The following is a 17,768-nucleotide window of genomic DNA, read 5'->3' on the forward strand; positions in this document are numbered from 1 at the left end:
ATTGTCCTCTAAAAACATAAATGTAAATTTATAATAGTATCATACATATCAGCCTAACTCTGTTTCACTATTTTTATAAATATATTCTACCTGCATCTTTTTATTATTGAGGTTCCTTGCAAAACAAGTTGAATAAATAAACTATATAATTTTCTTCATGTTGAATTTGGGTTTATTTTTTATTTTTCTTCCTCAGAGGGAATTCAATATTCCAGCAGTGGAAAGATGGCCTAATCACTCTGGCCATCCCCTTGGCTTTCTTATAACAGTGTTTAAGGCCGCTGATAAAAACTTACAAAATAAGTAATTGGTTTACTTAAGCAGTCAAGTATGAAATTTTTTAGAATATTGATATTTTCAATTAACCATTCTTCAAATTAGAGACTTTTTTTTTTTTTTGCGGTACGCGGGCCTCTCACTGTTGTGGCCTCTCCCGTTGTGGAGCACAGGCTCCGGATGCGCAGGCTCAGGGGCCACGGCTCACAGACCCAGCCGCTCCGTGGCATGTGGGATCTTCCTGGACCGGGGCACGAACCCGTGTCCCCTGCATTGGCAGGCGGACTCTGAACCACTGTGCCACCAGGGAAGCCCCAAATTAGAGACTTTTAAAGGACACCTTTTGATTCTTTTTTGAAATGATGACTGGCTGCCTTAGAAGTGTTAGACCTATGCCTTTTCAAAATGATTGTCAGCAAACATAATGAGCCTTGGATCAGTCCAGTAGCTTAGGTAACATATGTTTGCGGAAGGATTCTTAACATCCTGCTGACTGTGCTGGTCCTGTAGAGCCTCACAGCAGGGAAATTCTCTTGCAGTTCAGCTTATGAAACCTTTGCATGTTTGGAAATACTCCTGAGGCAGGATTTATACTTACCTTTGAATCCATGTTCTTATTTTGATAGCAGTGTTAAACAGGAGAAAGAAAGGCTCACAATGATTCATCTTGCATTTTTCATAAATGTTAAAACTATTATTTGTGTGTCACTCTTTATTGCATTTTCTGCTATGTACAAGCTCTGGAAATGATAAAGGTGTTTCTTACGAATTCACAATCCAGCAATGCTGACTCCATACGTTAAGTCCTATAAACTTATCTAAATGACAGACGCACCATTTTCATCAAAGATGCTTTAAGTCAGGACTGTAAAAGCTTGTGTTGTTACTGCAAACAGGGAAAATGTTTCTTGAATGAGTCCTAATCTTTTAGGCACTGACTTTGTGATATGTGCACTTATCTAATGACAAAGTTTTGCTTGCCTCTACCGTATACTTATTTATTGCTATTTTACCTACGGAAATAAAGAGTCATCTTTTTAAGTCATTCATTCAGTACATCCTTTTAAAGTAATTCTTTTCTAAGTATAAAATTTTTATATTAGAAACGTTGTCTACAGCACTAGAGTAGAAATTAATACAGCCAACATAATTAGTAAGTTTGATTCACCACGCCCCAGGAGATAAATCTTGTTGGGGGGAACATTGATAGTCTTGCATAAATAAAGTACCAATGCTTTTTAATTATTTTTATCAACCTGACTTATGGTTTATGGGAAGACCCAATAAATGTTTATTGATTGTTTGGATGTAAGTATATAGATACAGCATAATGCTTTAGGTTAGTTTATAAGACATTATCTTTCCTTTAAATAATGAACTGTTGATGCATTATTAAAATTTAGAAATGCTGAGGTAGAAAATGTAAATGGAAACTTTTTAGCTGGAAAAGAAATAGATTGGATATCTAAACTAGCTGGATCTTTCCCAGTTTTCCTGGAAGAAAAAAAAAGCAAATGTAAAATAAACAGAAGCCAATAATATGGAATATTTGTTGAGAAATCAAAGGTCAGGCAGGATATGTTCTAATGTTTGAGATACTGGCTATTCCTCTTCATCTTTCACCTCTGTGCTCCTCTCAAAGGTTCCAAATGATTATTCTCAACCCCTCTGACTTGAAGATATCATTGAATTCATGTTTGTGTGTTACATTGTGCTTTGTAACATGGATACGAGGAAAGGCTGTGCAAGATTTTTAACAATAAATGTTAGAATCAAGGAGGTTATTTTTGAGTCCATTGACTTAAGTAGAAAAAGAGGGATTTCCTTGGCGGTCCAGTGGACTCTGTGCTTCCAGTGCAGGGGGCACAGGTTTGATCCCTGGCCTGGGAAATAAGATCCTGCAAGCCATGCAATGCGGCCAAAACAATAAAATTAATAATAAAAAAGAAATGATCAGAACTCATATTACCCATGTAATATTATTTAGCTACATATGCTTAGAAAAGCAAAGTAGGATTGTAGTTTGTGAGTGTTACTCTAAAAACAATGACGAAAACCAAATTATACCAAGATTCTTCATGATATATTAGGCATCTAAGAGAAACCCGTCCATTTTCTTTCTTTTTTTTTCACATCACTGTTGTTACTGTATTTTGAAAGGTAGCCATTCATTACATCTTTAAAAATAATTCTTATTTTAAAATTTTTTCAATTTATTGAAACTTTAAAGAAAACCCAGTTGACCCATTTCTCTATATTCTCCATATCTATATCTATGAGCTTGCTGTTTTTAAGATTCCACGTATAAGAGAGATCATACAGTATTTGTCTTCCTGTCTGAATTATTTTATTTAGGATTATGCTGTTGAGGTCCACCTATGTCGTCACGGAAGGCAAGATTTCATTCTTTTTTGTGGCTGAATAATACTCCATTGTGTATATATACACACTTCTTTATCCATTCATCCATTGATAGACGTTTAGGTTGTTTCCGTATCTTGGCTATTGTAAATAATGCTGCAGTGAACATGGGGAGGGTGCAGATTTTTTTTTCTGAATATGAAATTAATATATTAATAACAGTACACCAAGTAGGAACTAATAATTAAATCAACATAGTTAATAAATTCAATTCACCACATCGCAGGACAGAACACATTTTGACCTTTAGAAGTGAAGCTGACCAGAATTCACCTTTCAAACTACTCACTGTGACAATGCATGACAATATATGTCTAAATGGTAGGGAGTCAATGTCATTGATTTATTCTTTTTTATTTATTTAATAGACATTTATGGGATGCTTACTGTGTGCCAGACACTGTAATGCTGTTCTAAGATATTTTAGATTGCTTATTGTAATCCTACTTACTAAAATGATAATTTATAGATAGATGGAATTTTGACTTTTTTTTTTCCTTCCTTCCTTTTTAACTTCACAATTCAACTGAGTACATTTTAAAGATCTAATTGGCTTTAATGAAAGACTCATGAATCAGGCAGCATCCCATCTAGTGAGTAGAGAGGAGCTCCATGCTACAGAAAGGGAAAGGATTTTAAAGGCAAGACAAGGAAGTCATAAACAAAAAAGATGATTTCAGGCTTAGGTAACCTACCTATAGGGGAAGCAGTCTGTGTGGCAGATTTTGTCACCTTCCTTTGGGGGTTGGAGATGGTCCTATGACAGATTACCTCACTGATGCTAACCAGAAAGTTCTTGATTGACCAGTTAGGACTACATTTTTGGGGGAGGTCTCAGCTTCAGTTAGGTTAGTTATTAAGCTCTAGTTAGGTAGCGTGGCCTAGCATAAGTGACTCCATGTTGGGCCTGTGTTTGTTTGTTTTTAACACTTTCTTTTTGGGGTGTTATAGCCATAAATATGATTCCACCAAGTCATTTCTGTTTGTAAGCACACTCTTCCTTCTAATCCACATCCCAACAGTTTGGAGATCCCAAGGGTTTAGAGAGAGAGCTGGATTTCACATTTCTTGAGAGGGCCCATAAGAGTGATAAGGAGCTAAAGGTCCATACAGAATCACCGTCCTTCCATGAATGGTTACCATTTCAAAGAAGCTAGGGAAGAAGTCAAAGAGCACACATTGTTTGATTGCAAGAGTTATTAGTGCCCCAGAGCCACAAAAGGAACAGCTGCTTGAACATTACTTGCCTTTTGACTAATGGGCAAAAGCATTGCATGGGACTTACATGTGTAAGTCTTAAAACAAAAATAATACCACCAACAAAAAGTATATTAAAAAGTAGTATTAAGTCATGAGAAGAGAGGGGTCATGGATGCAGAGTTATCACGTTTTGTTCTTTGAAAGTGTGTGAGGGGGAAAATGATTTTTCCCTCTAGTTTCTTGGCTGAGACCCCCCTGTAATAAAAAAAAAAAAAAGAGAGAAAAATCAACATGTGGGAAAAGAAACAGAAGTTTAATAATGTATATATCTCCTGTATATATAGAAGATATCCAGGAAAACTGAGTAACTCTCCAAAATGGCCCAAGTGATAACCTTAAACCGTCTTCAGCAAAGATAAAAGGAAGATATTTAGAGGTAGGAGAGGAAGCCAGTTAAGTGAGTTTATGAGGAAAAAGTACAGTGAACAAGGGTAAGTTTATCGTGTCCATTTAAGTCATTGCTCTCTCCATGAATAGGAGTTTCTAGAGTTTTACAGTCATTCTTCTCTTCCTGGTACAGAGAGGGAGACACCCTAGAAATGAGGAGATTACCTTCATAAATGGAAATAGTGTAACTGTCTCTCACAGAAGAGTAACTTCTACTCAGTTTTTAGAACTTATCCTGTGTTTGCTGTTTCTTAAAATAATCAGCCTAAAATGATCCGTATGCCAAAGAGGCATATTTGGGCCTGGTAAGTTCTGTTCCCCTTAAAAAGGAAGGCTTTTTTCTGTTCTGAATCATCCATCTCTACCAGAGTCCTTAAAAACATAAAGGAAAATGTTAGCCCTATTCTAAGAGAATGAAAAAATCAGTTCTCTGCCTCTAGGTAATGTAGTTGAATTTGGAAGTATTACCAAGTGAAACGCAATTTGCTAAGCACATGAAAAGGGCCCATGAAGCAAAGCAATGGCGGTGGCTTTTCTTTTGCACTTCCTTTACTATTTGCTCTTTACCGAATGGCAGTCTGCTTGTCTAGTGAAGAGGTATGCTCTGTTCCCTTGTTCCAGGCTTAGGTGGCCATAAGTAGATTTGTACAATCATCTGGCAACTCTTAACTCTCCCTCATTTGGTTTGAGTTTAGAAGATGGAGCCATAGCACGCCTCCTACCTGGGGGAGGATGGGAGTTGGAATCACTGCACAAGTCTCTCTAAAGAAATACTCGTCTAATTTTCATCCAGCTCACCATCTTTTTATGTCTTTGATGTGGTGAGGAGGTTAGGACCCTTCTTGGTGAATGCTGTGATTTATCCATCATATTCTTTGGAAGGTATTTCTTGAGTGTCTTGGTGTCTCAGCTGAAATTCCTATTTTAGCAACCCATTATACACTGAATTCCTTACTTGATAAATGTTTTGGTTCTTCTCCAAATTGAAAACTACACCTGCCTGTCATCGAGTTCAGATCTGTACTCCAATATATAGATTTTTATATTTTTACAGATAAATTGCAAGTGATGAAAACTGAGCTCACATTAGTTAATGTCAAATATGGAATTTATTATTTCATATAAGAAAACTGTGTGAAAATATGGATGGATCTGGCCTTACAGATACTGATACGAGGACTCAGATGCTTTCACCTCTCGTGTCTGTCTCTCCTTCTATTTGTGTGTATGTTTCACTTTCTCTTTAAATTGACTTATCCATGAATTTAGAACCATGGTCACTGGCAGTTTTTGATCCATGCTTTCATAAATTCATGACCACAGGGGAAAAGAGGCTTTGGGAATTCTCAGGGTATCGTTTTCATTACTCACACTTGGGCCACACATTCATATATCACAGTGACCTGGAGAAGTCAGGGGTTGTGGATGCCCCACCTTAGACCATGAGGCCATACCTGGAACAAAATGCATGGGAAGTTATTAAAAAAAAAAAAAAAAAGAGGGATTATAGACACATAATAGCTGTTCATCGTATCATGACAAAAGCACTGTCGGGGGGAAATATAGACTTAAATCAGAGCAGAATAGTTAAAGCAATGTACATATGATTTTTTTAGGTTTGTTGAAGTATATACGCATATAATGACGCCACTTAAAGTGCATAGTGAAGTCGGGGCGTCAGGGTGAACGATAGCAAATGTGGAGAGGAGAATATGTGCATTGGGAAGAACAGAAAGAGGTGTTGGGAATTCTGAAGTTAGTGAGAGGGGCATAGATGGGAGAGGTACCAAGCAAAAGGACTAGAACAGAGACATGGTTAGAGGATGGGGAGATAAATATGAGGGCGAGAGCCAAAGATAATGAGAGAAAAGGACCAGGGATTGACACAGGGGAAGACAAGAGATCAAAAAAGTGTCTTTTGTTGTAAGAAAACTAAAGTGATATTATTGTTATCTTCATCATCGTCTTTGCATTTGCTCTTCTTTAGCATATAGAACATTTTGGCATTATTAAGAGGCATATTATACTTCGGGGATTGTGGGTGACCTTGATTTCATACTTACAAAATGCCTTTCAATATGGTATGAACCAGTGTAATAATAACAATTCTTAAGTAGTGCTATTTTTAATCAATGGGAGATAGAACATCATATATTTTAAAATCCTACAATACTTCAGACACTGAAGAGAGAACAAAACTGTATCCAGTCGTGCCTGAATGCTGTGTATTATAGCAGTACCCCTTCTGATAGAACGCTTAGAAATATCATTCGGCTGTTACTTCTCCCTGGGTTTGCTTTGTATCCCATGGAGATGATCTGACCTTAAGCTTTTGTTAGCTTCAAAGAGAGCTCCATTCTCGCCTCATCTCTGTGGGACTGAAGAAACAGACCCTCGCTTAACAACAGGAGACCAAATTGATTTTAATATTGTGACTTCTTTACTCTGATGCAGGAAATGTCTCGGCCATCTCAGTGGGCTAGTGATTATAGAGCTGAATTAGACTTCAAAATACAAACTAACTCTGTAGGTCTGTTATAGCTCTAAGGTCCAGAGGTAGCGTGTATTAGGTGGCCCACTTGATAATCAACTGTGATTATGTTAATGGACTCCTAAGTGGACTTGTTACTTCCATCGGAGGGTATACAACTGAACTTCTTCACTGTTTTCAGTGGTTATGAGTCCCAGAAAGAAACAGTGTATCAGCCTGTGAATGTTGGTTGGATATATCCAATGAGATCTCCCTCAGAATTTCCGCCCGGTATGCTAAATAGGCATAAAAATGTGTTCTTTTAGGAAATATCTATTGGAGGTTGAGATAATATAGTGGGTTGAATTGTTAAAAACAGAATCCTGTGAATCACAGATCTGACCCAAATGTATCTTGACCAATAATTTTTTTTAACATTTGTATATATTTACTTCTTGAAAGAGAAAACAGCAGCTTTATTGAGATATAATTCACATACCATGCAATTTACTCTTTGAAGTGTACAATTACCTGATTTTTAATACGTTTGCAGAGTTGTGCAACTATCAACACTAATTGCGGAACATTTTCAGCCTCCACAAAAAGGAACTTTGTACTTGTTAGCATCACTCCCTATCCCCCTCCCCATTCCTGGCCCCGGGCAACCATTAATCTACTTCCTGTCTCTGTGGATTAAAATATTCTGGACATATCATATAAGTGGAATTGTACAATAACCACACAATATATGGACTTCTGTGTTCCACTGTTTTCAATTAGCATGACTTTTTCAAGGCTTATCCACATTGTAGCATGTTTCAGGACTTCTTTCTTTTGACTAATAATTTTAAGGGTACATGTAAGGTGAAGCCCTGTGTAAAACTGGGCCCCTTGCATGCTCTCATGCAGCAAGAAAGAACGTGGGAACTTCACTGGAGGTTGGGGACTTCTTCCTGCTTCCTGTGCCTTGTGATTACCTGAGGGAGAAGTACTTGACTTCCGGTGACGTTCCCACGTCCTTTCTTGCTGCCTCAGAGCATGCATGCTGCCCAGTTTCACACAGGAGGTCTCTAAGTGATGTGTGCCATTCTCATTACTTGTACAAAGGAGTATTTTGATCATAAAAATCTCCATTTTATGTTCAGATAATAACACCACTTTTTTCAATAGACTATGCCCCACTAACCTTAACATCCCGGGTCGTTTACCATAGGCAGTGTTAGACAGTCAACATTTCATAGATAAGGACTCTCTCACTAGTCAGCGCCATTAACTTACTTGCAAGGAAGTCTGTCAATATCTCTATTAGCTGGAGATTGGACTGGGCCACCTCATTTATTTCTGAGAGGTGTTCTCTTGGTGAAGGGAGATATTGAATGGCAGACCTGCTGTTTAACCATTTTCTTCCTAAATTTTTTCCTCAGTGATGTGGTTACAGAGATGAATGAAACAGCCCCTGCTCTCAAATATTTTTACAATCTAATGAGGGGAACACAAAACTAACATCACAGATAAGGAATCTAAAACCCCAAACATGGTATGTGGCACAGAACAAGCCTTTCAACAGATAGCGATTTTTTTAAAGTAGTATGAACAGTGCAATGGTGAAGTGCTATAACATGGTTAAATACTGTGAGAAGGATAAGGTTTTCAGTGGATAATGCAATTGGTACATGTTTCAAGTTTACTCATTCTGTTGACATTTATTGAATAATTTCCCATGTGCCAGACACTATAGGAGGATAGATGAGACAGAATTCCTGCTTCCCATGAGCTTTCAGTCTTGGAGGGAACATAGCCAGGTAAATAAATAACACATTGTGGCATTACACTAAGTGAAGTAAGTCAAAGACAAATACTGTTCTTACTTGATTGTGTATATTGTCACTTATCTTTGGAACCTAAAGAAGTTGAACTCACAGAAATGGAGAGTAGAAGGGGGGCTGAGGTGTGGGTGCTATGGGGAGATGTTGGTCAAAGGGTACAAACTTATAGTTAAAAGGTGAATAAGCTCTGGGGATCTAATGTAAAACAGGGTGATTATAATTAGCAGTACTGTATTATATACATGCAAGTTAAGAGACTAGATCTTAAATGTTAACACCCCACAAAAAATGGGTAATTATGTGAGGTGATGGAAGTGTTTAAAAAAGAAAAACACATTATGATAAGGGTGCTTTGAAAAATTTATTGGTTATCTTTCAGAAGAGCAGCACAGTTGATCTCCAGAAATGCAGAATCAAGGTACAAGTTAAATCTTGAGGGATGAATCAGCACTTGCTGGGGTAAAGCAGGAAGATAAAATGCTTTCAGCGGGTTGGGGGAGGAGAAGCGGAGTGAGATGGGCAAAGTATAAGGGAACGCAGTGGGCCCAAGGAATTGTAAATATTTACCATTGGTTCCATTTTGGGTGATAAGGAGAGAAAATGGTGGGTAAGTAGATTAGGCCAGGTGATAAATAATGTCGATAGGAATAAATTATAAAAATGTCCAATATTGCTACCAATTTTTGAGAACTTGCTATGTTCCAGCTACAACATTAGGTAGAAATGTTGCAGCACTGAATGCTCATAGCATATTTGGAGGACATAGTATCTTGATTTTATAAATGACAGTCTAGTCCAACAGCTAATTAGAACTGTGTTGCTGAAAACCCATTCTCTTTCGATGAGTTTGCACATGGTGAGAGAATGGGTTTATATGTTACGCTCCCATAGGCTTGGAGGTTGCACATTGTACTAACCTGATGGGGAAGCAGTGAAACTACATCAGCAATGAGGGGTGGCTTCAGGACGACAATTAGTCCCTGTCTATAGGTTGCATCTGTGTGCCTCTGCGAACAGCCGTGGTAACACAGAAACCTACAAATAGTGAGCTTGCTTGGAAATACGATATTAAAAAAAGTCCACTTCCCTTTGCCTTCCATCCAGGTTGCAGCACCTGGTCCCACTTTAACACAAAATGTTTAACCTCATCTACCTAGAAGATTTCAGTAGGGGAATGACAAGATCACTACTGGGTTTCAGAAAGACAAACTGGTCAAGAATTTGAAGGGAAAAAGTGGGAAACTTAGAGAACATGGAGTTAGAGAAAATTGTTAGAAGCCTGCTGTAATGGACAGCAATAAGGTAGTAAGAGTGAGAGTTGCCTCTCTAGAGAGGCAACCATAGATCAACTGACAGAAACGAAAACTAATAAGATTTGTTTAGGACACTGAGGGGACTCAAGCTTTTAGCTCTGATCGTGGCAGGCTTGGTGGGGGGTGACGGTGCTGAGATATAAACTGCCGTGAGAGGAAAATAAATGCACCTCTGGGTTTGCTGAGTTTGAGGAATCTAAAGGTTGAGGTTTGGGTTTTTCAGGTGGAGATAGCTTATAGGCAGGCAGGAATTTGATCTGAAGCAGAGTCACTGGGGAGAAGACGTGGATTTCAGTGACGTGGTTCAGTTGTCTTCGCGGGAGTGAAGGGGAAAGCACATTCAATGAGAAGGACTGAATGATTCTTGCTCTCGTGAGTTTATAGTCTAGTGAGAGATAAATTTCATCAGATACCATGCCAGTGAATGTGTACTTACAAATTTGCGTACATGTTCTGATGGGAAAAGTCTTGCTTCTGGCGGGGGAGAAACACCAGTGTAACTGAAGCCTGTGACAGTGAAAGGCCTTCTAAGTAAGTAAAGGCGGGTTGGGAAATGAAAGATAAGGAGTTGTCTCTGCAAAAGGTGATGGAAGTGAAGAGTGATCCAGACTGAGGCAGAGGCTTGTGGCAAGAGATAGTTTGGAGTGTTTGGGAAGTTAGGAGCGAAAGAGAGAGCAGTGAGAGATGTGTGCAGGATCTAGACCATTCTGAACTTGTGGAACTGTTGCAGGAAGGCGGGGGACCCCTTCCAGGGCCCAAGAGTGGGCTGTTGTCTAACACTCAGAATGAATTGTCCAAAGAGACACACGTGCTGACAAAACAAAAGACTTTATTGGGAAGGGGCTCCCCGGTGGAGAGCAGCAGGGAAAGGCAAGCCAGGAGAGCTGCTCTGTCACGTGGCTTGCAGTCTCAGGTTTTATGGTAATGGGATTAGTTTCCTGGTTGTCTCTCGCCCGTCATCTTGCTTGGCCCGTATTTGTTCTGTCTCAGCGTCCTTCTTGGTGGTGTGTGCATCTCTCAGCCAAGACGGATTTCAGCGAGAGGGTTTCTGGGAGGTGGCAGGGTGTATTGTCTCCTGTCTCCTCCTTTTGGGCCCTCCTGAACTCTCCCGCTTAGTTTTTGGTGGCAGCACCTTGTTCCTTATTGGGACCTCTTGTTGCAAGACAACTCATGCAATTTGTTACCATTGTGCCTGGCCAAGGCGGGCGGTTTCCATCAACCGTTTCCTGAGAGAACAAGGTAAGACTTTTATATGTTTCCTAAGAGTGAGATACCAAATTAGGTTTTCCTATCTAAACAACTGTTAACCTTCATCTTCTTTACCTGGATAATACAGCCCAGGTAGGGAGTGCTGTGGAACCAGAGCAAAATAGAAGGAAGTCATCATCTCCCCAGAGGGTCTGCATTAGGAGAGGGGGGAGTCTCATAAAGCTTTCGCCACAGCTTTCTCTGCGTGCACGAATAGGCATGGCTGGCTTAGTCCACAGACCACGTTTTTGTGTCACCTAGTGCTTCAAATGGCAAATGACACATCTCTGGAGAAACTAGATTGTTCTAGCTATACATCGCCGCCCCCCAAAAAATAAGGAGAATGCAAAAGAACACTTTTTGCTGCTTCAGAGAATTGATTGCCAGCCTCTAGTGGCAACTGTAACCCAAGAAATAAGCAAAAGTGACTTGTCAGAGTCAGCAGTTATCTTCTGAGTACCATTATCCTCTGTTGAATGATTCAATACATAATGGAGGTGATTTCTGGTTGCTCACAGAATGGATTTCTTTGCAATTGCCTAGCTCTTTGCAGAGACTCAGCATTGTCTAGTTAAAAGTGTGACCAGCAAAATGCAGAAATCATGCTGTGAAAATCACTTGTAAAAAGATGCATCATTGCCATACAGTAGTTACCCTTGTTGTATGATTACTATATGGAAATTGCCTCCTTGCCTGGGGATCTTCTTGCACAAACAAGTCCCTCTTCGGGTGGTTGGATGGCAGCTTTATCAATTACTCTTTGATAAATTACACGGTAGTTATACCTGATCATGGATAAATGTTACTTCCTTTTTGACTCTTTTAGATCTGTTGAATTCAGGTTGTATGACAAACCACAGCATTAATGAAAGAAGCATACTTCCAGCATATCAGTTATTAGGGCTAATGGTATGTTAATAGCAAAGGATGATAGTATGAGACCTCTCATTCAAGGGAAAGATCTCTAACAAGGAAGATATTATCATGGCTAAAAGTCACTTTTCGTTCATATCAAGTTTCATCAAAACATTTACGAGACACCTTCTTTGTCACTGTCATCTGAGAGTGACTCAGGATATTCCAATCGTTGACTGAAAAAAATGCACAATGTAAGAGTTGTGAGTTAAGTTTTATTGGGGGCAAAATGAGGACCATAGCCCAGGAGACAGCATTTCAGATATCTCTGAGAAACTGCTTCAAAGAGGAGGGGCGATCAGTGCCTACGCGATTTTGGTGAAGAGGGGATACACGCAGTCAAGCACACATTTTTGCAGAAGGTTATTGCTAGTCACGAGGAGCAGATGTCGACGTTTATGATTTTAGTACCTTTCTAGATAAGAGAGGATGAAGAATTGGGCTCATAAAATCGTCTACCGAAAATATCTAACTATCCAAAGTCCTGTTCTGCCAGTTTTTCCCAGAGCACCGAGTGCCTCGTTCCTGATCTCCACCCTGCAGTCACAAGGAAGCTTGTGATTTAATCCTTGTAGAGGCAGATGGCAAGTGCCAATTTTTAGTTGGCACAATGCATATAGTATTGTCTTTGGAGTCACAAAATGTAATACTAAAGAAAATTTTCTATAGTAGGCAGAATGTTCTTTGTACTTAGAATGTTCTTTGTACTTAGAAATATCCAACGAATGAATTAATGTTGGGAATGTTGATGAACTTAAAAACTTTCATAATACTGGCAGCAACGTATGTCCTCATTATAATTTATAGCCAGAGAAGTTTAAAATGTTTCCTTTTCCTTCAGTCATTCTTTTTCTAAACTGAAATGAGAAGAAATGACTTTCCCAGAAAGAGCCCCATGGTCTTCAGTTGTTTAGTTCTATAAATATCACTCTATAATATTGTTGACTTAAAGAAAGACACACAACATAAGAGTTGTGGATTTAAGTTTTATTCAGGGACCTTACTGGTGACTGTAACCTGGGAGGCAGCCACTCAGCTGTGAGAAAGCTGCTCTGAAGCAGTAGAAGAGAAGCCTCTCTCTCTGTCTCTCTCTCTCTCTATATATATGTATATGTGTATATATATATATATACATGTGTGTGTATATATATATACACACACATGTATATATATGTGTGTGTATATATATATATACACACACACATGTATATGTATGTACGTATGTATTTTTTTGGCTAGGAAATAAATGCAGTCAAGAATACATCTTGGTAAATGATTACTGCTAATCACAAAGAACAGATATCTCAAGTTAATGATTTTAGTGCCTTTCTATTTATGAGGAGATGCAAGAATCTGGGGTCATTAAAATTCTTCCTGAGAGATGCATCTAACTATCTAAGGGCCTGTATATCCAAAGCACAGAGGGCCCCATCCTGTTTTTCATCCTGAATTTCTTTCAGGTGACACAGTGGGTGGGCAAAGACAGTGGGTTATGACTTAACCCTTGTGGAACTGAGTGGTAGACCAACATTCTTTTGTTCTTCTTTGTTCACAGCTTGCCTTTTTCACTTAACAGAATATCCTAGATATATGATAACATTTATGTAACAACAGATAAATTATATCCTTATAGTATATATATTCCCATAGAAAAATGTCTGGAAGTGGTCATACCTTAATTGTTGGCTGGGTGGGATGGTGGGAAAAGGGAGGTATGTAATCTTTTAATCTATTATAATTAAATATTAATCTAATTGTTACTTTAATATTATATATTAATATATTTAATTATTTTCTGTTAGAATTTCACAGGGTTATGTTTTTGTTATAAAATAGGTAAACAACAAAAAATTTTAAATGGTATGTGATAATACCAAGTACAATTTTAAAAGTATTATTAGTGTTAGAATCAAAAGACATAAGATTGTTTCATATTGTTAACATATGTATTAAGAAAGCTGTATAACTCTACCACAGAAAGTCGTATCTAACTGGTTACTGTACAAATAAAACAAGGTAATCAGTTCAGAACGACATATAAGGTGATATTGCTTTCTTGTTCTTATTTCTTATTCATGGAAGGTGAGTCCAAGATATAAAGGGTTTAGAGATCTAGGTCATGGGCCCAGGTTTCTGCATTAATTCTTCTCATAAAAGTACAAAGAATGATGAATGAACTTTGTTAGCTCTAATGCCATCATTGCTTTGTGACCACCTAGAGGGGTGGGATAGGGAGGGTGGGAGGGAGACGTAAGAGGGAGGAGATATGGGGACATATGTATATGTATAGCTGATTCACTTTGTTATAAAGCAGAAACTAACACACCATTGGAAAGCAATTATACTCCAATAAAGATGTTTGAAATTAAAAATAAAATAAAATAAAATAGCTAACTTTTGGGTGAAGGAAAAAAAAGTAATGATGAGCCAAAGGAAATTATAACCTATTTATAAATTTCTCTTAAGTACCTAGAAATCATCCTTTGAATTGTATGACTTGAATTGAATAGGATTGCTTTTTAGGACTTGTTTGGTGATAAGCTTAAAATTTCTAGCATAACTAGGCATTCACACATCTATCAGACTATTTGCAAAAAAAAAATACACCTTTTTATAAATATAAATAAAGAAATCGCATTTTGACAACCCGTAGACTGTGATAATGCATAAATATTATTTCTTTAATATGCCCCAGATCTCATTAATCATAGTTGATTTGCTTCACCATATTCCACCTAAAAGTTTTGAATTGACAAGAGGGATATTTTTATGAACTACAAATTTAGAGAGAAGTCGAAAGTTTTAGTATTACTATATGGCCGTTAGCATTTTTAACCAATAAATTGCCTCGGATGCTTTTGCCTCAGAAAATGGGAAAAGAAATGGGACAAAACAGAAAAAATGAAAAAATTAACAAGTGCTTGTGAGATAGACAGAAAATCAGAAGCAAGATACCCCAAATCATGGACCTGTTACCTTCATCATCCAGCCTTGTCCTCCCTGAAAGACCTAGTAGTGACCTGTTCCTGTGCTTAATAGTCACTAGAAGTTGATAACAATGATGACCCTCCCAGTCACTATAAGATTCTTAAGTGCCTTTCGAAGATTAGAGAAAAATAAGACCACACTCAAGTACCAATTATTGGAATTTATTCCTTAAAGAGTTTGAAATAGAATAAGGTTAAGGGTAATGGTGTATAACTTCTTCAGATTTATAAGTATCTTTGTTGAAAGTGCCTCCTTACAGAAAGTTTACAGCGTATAATAATTTCTTGATGTTAGCATCTTGACCTAATCCAATTCATTTTTTTCATCATTAGTTTTTTTTTCTAGATACTGGTAGTTTCCAGGACTTAGAGGAAGAAGAGGGTTTTTGTCCTCTCTCGTAACCTGGCTATCAGGTGCTATGGGGCAAGGACTGTCTTAGGCTGAAGTTTCCCAGGAGAATAAATACTGGGTTGGCCAAAAAGTTTGTTACAGAAAAACCCAAATGAACTTTTTGGCCAACCCAATATTTATTAACCATCAAAGAAATACACGTGCTCATACCTATGTGTGCTCACACACGTGCACACTACACTCACTTATACCCTCTGCTCTCTCAGCTCAGTGCAGTCCTGGCCATTAAAACTTTGAGGCATTGTGATAGAACTCTGCAAGAAAGCTTCTGTAGAGGCAGCTGAGTTGCTGTTCTAGCTGCTGGATTCAGCTACCCTTCAAGTTGGAGAGTGAGGAAAACACTCTCAATGCAGGACTGAGTAGGATCCTTAGCCTGGAGTGCAGTGAAATTGTCTGCAGTAGGGCTTGCTTGATTTTTATATCCCATTTATGCAACGGCGCTTGTGTTGGGACAAACGTTTCTAGCAAGGCCACCTGTATCTTGAACACCACTTGTTTTACTATAGAACATTCTTCTAACATCTTTCCTGGTGATTAACAAGCCATCTGATATTTTAGAAAACAAAGACAGCTGAAGTACTTGTAGTAGCCAATTCTGCTACATTTGATTAGAAATTAAGAGTTATGATTAAAACCTTTCAAATATTATCTAAACTCACCATGGGATAGATTAAAATTACATCATATCTATGCAGCTCTAACATAGTTTATGTTGAAGTATTCTATAGTAAATGTTAGAAAGTAAAATATTTCACTTCTGTTGGCAATGGTCAGAACCACTAAAAGCTATGAATATAGTTGGCCTCAAGTTGACACTGATAAAATTGATATTCATTGGAAGTTCTATTTCTGCTAGCTGTTATTATTGGAACAAGCCTAGCAATGTTTAGATCAATGTTTTACATACACAAATCCATATTTACTGTAATAAGTAATTCAGAAAATTTAATTTCTGAGTTGTCTTTGGGTAAACAAGACAAAAGTGTAGAGTTTTATCAACATTGTACATATTTATGCAGAATATATTTTGTGAACATGTGTATGAAATTCATTCATTCATTTATTCAGAAAGGTTTATTGAGTGTCTCCTACATTTTATTTTTTGAAGTTATTTATTTATATTTTATTGTTGGCTGCATTGGGTCTTCGTTGTTGCATGCGGGCTTTCTCTAGTTGCTGCAAGCAGGGGCTATTCTTCCTTGCGGTGCGCGGGCTTCTCATTGCAGTGGCTTCTCTTGTTGCAGAGCACAGGCTCTAGGTGCACGGGCTTCAGTAGTTGTGGCACTTGGGGTTAGTAGCTGTGGCTTGCGGGCTCTAGAGCACAGGCTCAGTAGTTGTGGTGCGTGGGCTTAGTTGCTCTGTGGCATGTGGGATCTTCCCGGACCAGGGCTCGAACCCGTGTCCCCTGCATTGGCAGGCGGATTCTTAACCACTGCACCATCTGGGGACTCCCTCTCCTACATTTTAGACATGCAAAATAAGGGCAGATAGCATCTGGTACCTGCCTCGAGGAATGTACAATCTCTTACAAATCCGTGCACGAGGCAGGTGCAAAAACAACTTGAGAACCGTTTTTTAGTTTTATAAGTAGACTGTGCACATGAAAAGCATTTGACTAATACAGAAAAGTGAAAAAACATATTAAAGCCATCCAAAACTTAGGGATACTTTTAATCAGTTTTCTTTTTTAAAAATTGTAATAATTAGTTGTAATCAAATATTATATCTATATAATTTATCCTTTTAAAAATTATAAAATTCTTGCTTATGATTGGTTTTTAGCATTGATTTCCAGACTCAAACCTATTTTCACATATGTTTGTGTCATTGGTCTTAAATGATAAGGAAAAGAGTTTTTAGCTTACCTGGGGGTAGACCATTTCCTTTTTGAAAATGTCTTTATTGATACTGAGCAAAGTTGAAATATATAAGGAATAAATAAAGAGGGAATAAATAGAGGGGATAGTAGTTAATGAAAGGAGAAAAGTAGCGGAGGATAAAAATTTTAAAAATTGAGCTTTGATCTAATTGACAGCTGGATATCAATAGTTTATTTGTTAAAAGCTCTTAGCAATCTTCCAGAATTTTAGGTATTGTGAAGTGGGGCTAGAAGTGAGATAGAAAAAGGAAATGGAGTTGTAAGGATGCTTTCTTTAATTTATGAACTTATATCCTGAGTTGATCTTTGATTATAGTTCAGAAATCTGTTGTAATTTCTTTCTTTTATGTATTTCGATTCTCTTATTTTAGAAA

General features: G+C 37.9%; 1 protein-coding gene across 13 annotated transcripts in view; it reads left to right on the forward strand.

Moving 5' to 3' along the window:
* The window catches only part of CHL1 (cell adhesion molecule L1 like), a 198,607-nt gene that overhangs the window by 86,701 nt on the left and 94,138 nt on the right, over positions 1–17,768 (forward strand). The gene's annotated exons all lie outside the window — the stretch shown is intronic.

The sequence above is a fragment of the Delphinapterus leucas genome, chromosome 10 (assembly GCF_059928025.1).
Source record: "Delphinapterus leucas isolate spDelLeu-1000000601 "Yukka" chromosome 10, BTC_Dleu_Yukka2, whole genome shotgun sequence".
Classification (NCBI taxonomy): domain Eukaryota; kingdom Metazoa; phylum Chordata; class Mammalia; order Artiodactyla; family Monodontidae; genus Delphinapterus; species Delphinapterus leucas.